The 6,307-nt window shown below is 41.4% G+C and overlaps 1 long non-coding RNA gene across 1 annotated transcript; it reads left to right on the top strand.

Annotated features, from left to right (window-relative positions):
• The first annotated feature begins 259 nt into the window (after positions 1 to 259).
• Positions 260 to 822, top strand: LOC118562531. Its single transcript, XR_004930651.1, has 3 exons — positions 260 to 314; positions 458 to 523; positions 604 to 822. It is a non-coding gene; the product is annotated as an uncharacterized LOC118562531 (long non-coding RNA).
• Positions 823 to 6,307: the final 5,485 nt, after the last annotated feature.

The raw sequence follows: 6,307 nt of genomic DNA, 5'->3' as shown, positions 1-6,307 counted from the left end.
TAGACAATTTTTTAAACAATACTGGTGTGAAAAGCCTAAATGTGACAATTTGAATTATAAAGAACTGATAAAATCTCTGTATTGCTACAGGTGTGTCCAGTGCTGAGGTTCTTGCAGGCCATTCACAGGGGGATAGTGGTGTGGGAGCCTCTTATAGCCAGCCGGGACCTATTGGTATGTCTTAACAATGCATTGTTCATATGAAGTATAATATACTTAGGCACATTTTCATTCTAATGACAACATATGTGTTATTGCAGAATCAGGTGAAGATTCTTGTGATGAGGGCCCTTCACCATCACACATGCAGCATAGTATGTATGCTTTACCTTTTTTTAAATTAACATCACAGTATCTGCTTTTATTTGGATCAGGATACCAATAATACTGGTGTTTAAAATCTAAATGTGGCAAGTTGAAATATATTTAAACTAATAAAATCTCTGTATTGCTACAGGTGTGTCCAGTGCTGAGGTTCTTGCAGGCCTTGTGGGAGCCTCTTATAGCCAGCCGGGACCTATTGGTATGTCTTAACAATTCATTTAAGTTAGTGACTTATGTGACACTAAAAGGTCCTGATTCCCATACATTTGTCACTTACAGATATTTCACAGTCAAGAGCAACAGGACCCACTCAACCCCAGTTAAAGCTGTATCCAAAAACCATGCAAGGGGAGAAGAGGAGGTCGTTCAATCCATCCTGGTACAACAGGTTTTCATGGCTTGAGTACTCAATAATGAAAGACTCAACGTACTGCTATGCATGCAGGCAGTTCTCTTTGCCTAGCACGTCAGAATCTGTGTTCACCTCAGAATCCGGCTTTTCACATTGGAAAAAAGCAATGTATAAAGATGCCGGCTTTAAGTTGCATGAAAAATCAGATTCTCACATTACTGCCATGTTAGCTTGGAGTGAACACAAGAGGGCTGCACTTACAGATGCTTCTGTATTAAACATGATCAACAAAGAGTACAAAAAGAAGGTCGAAGAGAATCGCAGTTACATTAAAACTGTTGCAGATATATTGCTTTTGACAGCCACACAAAATATGGCACAAAGAGGGCACTGTGAGTCTGAGCAGTCTTACAACAAAGGGAATTTCTTAGAAATTCTTGAAATGATTGCTAAACACAATCCTGTGGTAGCCAAAAAAATGAAAGCAAAAGGCAATGCCAAATACATAAGCAATACCATACAAAATGAAATTCTGCAGTGCTTAGCCAGTATGGTGCAGGATTCCATTGTGAAAGAAGTGAAAGAGAGTGAGGTATTCTCCATCATCGCTGATGAAACCAAAGATCTCCAAAAAAAGGAACAGCTGTCATTAGTACTTTGATATTACTATAATGGGGCTGTGCTTGAAAGCTTCCTTGAATTCCTGCACGCACAAAATCTAGATGCTAAGGGGCTTAGTGACATGATCATCAAGTGCTTAGAAAGCTATGGCCTTCAGTACAAATCAAACCTTGTTGGACAAGGTTATGATGGCGCCTCAGTAATGAGTGGTAAACATTCGGGTGTGGCAGCCAGAATCAAGACAGAGGCTAAAACTGCGTTTTATGTCCACTGTAATGCACACTGTCTAAACCTGGTCTTGGTTGACACTGTGAAGTCAGTTCCAGAGGCCGATTGTTTCTTTTCGCTACTTGAGAAGATCTATGTATACATGTCAGGCTCTTATGTGCACCAGAAATGGCTTACAGTCCAGAAAGAGATGTATGGTGGCACACCTAGAGAGTTACAAAGATTAAGTGACACAAGATGGGCATGTAGAGCACTAGCTTGCAGGAATTTGATGGATAGATTACCAGCTGTGTTGTGTGTTCTTCAAAATATAAGTGCAGAAAATCACAGAGACAGGTCCATTGATGCTAGAGGTCTGCTTGCACAGATTGAACTCACATTCATAGGCCTCCTTGCAACCTTCCGAAAAGTTTTCGGTGACACAAAGCTGCTTTCTGACCTGTTGCAGTCACCCTCAGTTGATTTAGCTATGGCAGCAGACATGGTGGAGTCACTTCTTGATACTTTTCAAGAGTATAGGACTGAGGCATTTAGTGATAAACTGTGGAATGACATAGTAGAGACAACCAAACACTGCAACATAGCTGTTGAGAATGTTGAGAATAAAAGAGCACACAAAGTCAGCACCAAACTTTGTGGGTCGTATGTGACATGCACTATAGGCCTGCACAACAGTAATGCAGACAAAGATGCATTCAGGCAGAAACTACTCTACCCCATCCTTGACACCTTAGTTGCTGAAATAGAAAGAAGGTTCTCAAAAATGAACTGTTCAGTAATGAGAGGTATACAGGCCTTATATCCTAAAAGCAGTACATTCCTTAAAGATGATCAGGTCTTTGACTTTGGAAAAATATATGAGTGTAATGAGGAAGATCTTACTCATGAGCTTCACCAGGCTAGAAGAATTTTGTCAAGGAAAGCTGAGAGTGGGACAGCACAGTTGGGAAACATCTTAGATTTAACAGTGTTTTTGGAACCATACCAGGAGGTGTTTGTTGAGCTCTTCAGGTTACGCAAAATAGCTTTAGCCCTCCCAGTCAGCAGTGCTGCATGTGAGCGAAGTTTTTCAGCTCTAAAGCTCATTAAAACTCATTTGAGGACAACTATGCTAGACAACAGACTAAGCCATTTAGGTTTGCTAAGTATTGAGTCAAGAAGAGTGAGGGCACTCAACATGGATGATTTTATCAAAGTGTTTGCAAACAAACACAAGAACACGCGAATTGCACTGTTTTGACCCTCCTGTTTTCCTTAGGTCAGGGAAGGAAGAAGGGAGTAAGGGAGGAAGGAAGGAAGGTTTGGTTAAATAATTTGTTCAGAGGTATATGTATTTTAAATATGTTTGCACTTTATAGGTGGACTGTGTTTTTTTTTTTAAATGTGCATTGTTTACTTATGTTGGCATTGTAAGGTAAGCTATATTTGTTTTGTACAGTCTGTACCTCTACCAAGTTTTGCACAGTTTCATCAAGCAAATATCAATATATATATATACCAAAGTCTAGGTGTGGGTGTGTATTTTCTTGTGTGCATGTGTGCGTGCATATGTGAGTGTATATGTCTGTGCACAGGCGGACCGTCCTGCTCATACTTCATGCCACCCCTGCATAAGTCAGTGCCCCACTGGTGCCACCCCTATCAAAAATGTCTGGACATGCCCCTGCCTGAATACCTGTAATTAAATCATATAAACTGTGATGGTGTTAGGCTACTCCTTTATAAACAGACCACAGCAGAATGGTTCCTGTTAACCCCGTTCTGATTTTGATTTAATCTTGATTTTTTTTTCACTTTAAAACATTTTAATCGGTTGTTCAACGAGGGTGTATAATTATTTATTACGTTTATTTAGTTAGTTATTTTTAAATATATACAAAACGTATAATTATTGTTGTTTTTATGTTATGAGTCGCATAAGTGAAAGATTTAAATTGACATATAATCTATTTTTTACGTCACCAAACCTGGTTTTTAACAGGTTTTATTTTGTTTTTGTTTTTTTAACCTTCCATTTCCACTTTATAATCCTAAATGAAGAATCTACATGTGACGCAGATATCGATTTACATGCAGTTTAAACTACACAACAGACCAAACATTGATTCATATGTAATATTAATGTCAAAGTTCACCTGGTTAGAGAGGAACACTTTGATACTTTTTCTTTATTTATTTATGGCCAATATCAGAAATCAAAAAGTATAAAAAGATATCAAAAGATTTCAGCATTTTATTCTTGTATTTTCCGTCCAGGCAGAGAGACTTTCATAGTTTCCAGAAATATCTTGTCTGAATGATGTGAATCTCCTTGTGATGTCTACAGCTTCATTAATGCCATGATCCACCAGCAGGATCTGATCGCATCATAAAGTCGCTGTTTAAAGTTTTGCAACACATTGTGGTGAAGAAGTTAAATCCATCTGTACAGAACCTCCATTGTGTGGCGTAGCCAGGGTTGCGGCCTGCAGGGGGCGCCACATAAAGCTCCATCTGTATTAAAGGAGAAGTCCGGTCAAAATCAGAATTCAAACTGCTGAAATTACTTTAAATATAAAACTACTACATACTGTGCAAAAAAATATACGTTTTTTTAATTATGAATAATTTTCATTTAATCATGTTTATGTGGAGGAATCCATCTTGGTCAAGAATAGTACTGTCACCTCCCATTTTGTGACGTCACTCGGCGGACCCGCAGTTGAGCAAGTTTCAACGCTTTGTTTGTCACGGCGCACTATTTTCCAAGATGGCGACGACCGGTGCTCTGTACGAAGCAGAGTGATGAAGTACTAAGTGACAGTGATGAGAGTTCCGTGGAGCTATCATCAACTGATAGCGATATGGATTTTTTTTAGAAGAGTTTCTTGACAGAAACCGGACTTTTGACGGAATCCAGCGTACCTATTTCCAGTGCAAACTCAGTCGGGTCCTACAATATGTATGTATACACGCGTGTGTGTGTGTGTGTGTGTGTGCGCGCGTTCCGCCGCAGGACGGCTTTGCCGGCGCTGCAGCGGAGCGCGCGCACACACAGCGGAGGAGAGATCGCTGAAGTGACTTAAGTTATACATTTGCCCTCTAGTAAATAGGGCAGGTGGTCATTATTGTATAAATATTAAAATATAAGAGCGTTCCAGCACATGCTGGGGCGGAGGGATACCACATCACATGTGGTATCCCTCCGCCCCTCTGCTCGGTGACCATCCCCGCAAATTCTAAATAAGAAATTCTAAAATAAAAAATAACTTACCGAAAATCCTCGCTCTCATGTCATGTTCAAAACATTCTTCTTTGAAATGGTCGCTGCATATGACGTGTTTTCTCTCTGGCCAGAAGTTAGATGGCAAATCCGCTCTGTTCAAGTTGGCAATCCAGCAACGAGCCCGGTGGCTCATGAATCGGGAAGTTGAAAAAAGCAATGTTTTTTCCACTTTTACCAGTTGTGTTGGAACATCCAATGGCCATGTACGTGGGCATTGTTGCTGTAACAATAGCTCTTGGGAATGTCAGCGGTGAAGTCTTCTGGAAATCCGAAAAAATTATTGATGATGGCAGCTATGTAGAACGGCTCCTATTGACTTTGCATGGAAACCGGAGAGAAATGCTGTCGCCGCTTCCGCTTTTCCACGCCCCAGGATGTGATGTCAAACGCCCCTTACTGCCCAAATATGGGCAGTAATGTCAGCCCCCATACACAGTGATTCAGACGACAATTTATGTTTTTATTTTCTTATTGATTAAAGATAAGTTCATTAAATAACCACAAACGTATTAGTTTTAGTTATAGCTAATGATACCCTGATTTTTCCTTGTTGACCGGACTTCCCCTTTAAAGCGCTGCACCATCAGCCGGTAACTCAGTCCTCCAGACACAGTCGCTCCTGCCGGCCTGCGCTATGGGCTGCCGGGCAGCTGCAGCCTGGCCTCTCCGCCTCCCTGCGCTCTCCACCCGGACACCGGCAGCGCTCCGGCCCGGAGCCTCCGCTGCGCTCTGGACCAGGAGGAACCTGAAGGTGCAGGCGGCCGGTGAGCAGGCGGGGAAGCTGAAGAGCGTCGCTGATCTGCCGGGGCCCAGCTGGTCCACCACTCTGTACTGGCTCTTTGTCAAAGGCTACGCTGACAGGGGCCACTTGCTGCAGGTAGGCCTGGCCCTGGCTCTCTGCGCGCTCTGATCCATCCAGTCCCAGAGTTTGGCAGGAAAGCGTCAACAGGAGTGACGTCATCAGCCTGAACAAAAAGTCTGATTGTTGGACCCAGCAGGTGGAAAGTTTGGCATCTAAACTGATCTGAGAGCAGCTTTCTGTATTTTGTTCCTGTCCTGATGTTATAGCAGGATAACATATTTTCTACTCTTTGTGTTTCTGATCACTGTTAAATATTAGTAATAAATATTATATATATTAAAATAAATACTTTAGAACAAATAGAACAACATATTCATGTTTGTTTCTTTACCCAGAAGTTATCAAAACGGTGAAGATGGGGTACATGTTGAACCGAAAGATATTTATTAGATTCCCCCAAATTATCTCCATAACATCAGATAATCAGAACATTGTTAAAATGATCCAAACTTCTTGGATTTTTATGACTAGTTAATTTCAAAGAAGCAGGATTTAGGCTGCAAACAGAGTATTTACATGTTAACGTCCACTGAAAGCACAGAACTGACACCAGAACCAAGCGATGATGCTAGCAGGCCTCATGAAGCCGATGAGAGAACATGAAGCCGGACTAATGAGCAGTGAGTGTAGACGGCCTCCAGGAAGAAGAGCTGGT

The sequence above is a fragment of the Fundulus heteroclitus genome, unplaced genomic scaffold, assembly GCF_011125445.2.
Source record: "Fundulus heteroclitus isolate FHET01 unplaced genomic scaffold, MU-UCD_Fhet_4.1 scaffold_96, whole genome shotgun sequence".
NCBI lineage: Eukaryota > Metazoa > Chordata > Actinopteri > Cyprinodontiformes > Fundulidae > Fundulus > Fundulus heteroclitus.
Note: the sequence above shows the minus strand (reverse complement) of the source record. Positions and strands in the feature narration are given on the sequence as shown.